Source organism: Morone saxatilis, unplaced genomic scaffold (genome assembly GCF_004916995.1).
Source record: "Morone saxatilis isolate NCDOM2014 unplaced genomic scaffold, NCSU_SB_2.0 Contig6, whole genome shotgun sequence".
Taxonomy (NCBI): domain Eukaryota; kingdom Metazoa; phylum Chordata; class Actinopteri; family Moronidae; genus Morone; species Morone saxatilis.
Window position 1 is genome coordinate 2,223,931 of NW_023340206.1, and position 277 is coordinate 2,224,207.

Consider the following 277-nt stretch of genomic DNA (forward strand, 5'->3'; position numbering starts at 1 on the left):
GTGTGTTGTGGTGTGTGTGTGTGTTGTTGTGTGTGTGTGTGTGTGTGTGTGTGTATCTGCCACAGCAGTGTAATAAAAAGACTTTTTTATCTGGTGCTGCTGAAGGTGATTCTGTCAGAAGCTATTAACTTGCCTTATAATGAAGGCTCGCCTGATTAGTTTCAACACTTAAGCCTTGACATTTTCAATTTCACTCTTATTTTTCTTCTTCAGGTTTTTGCCCAGTAAGAAATACATGTGTACACCTTTATTCCTCTAATAATGACTTATTAATGTT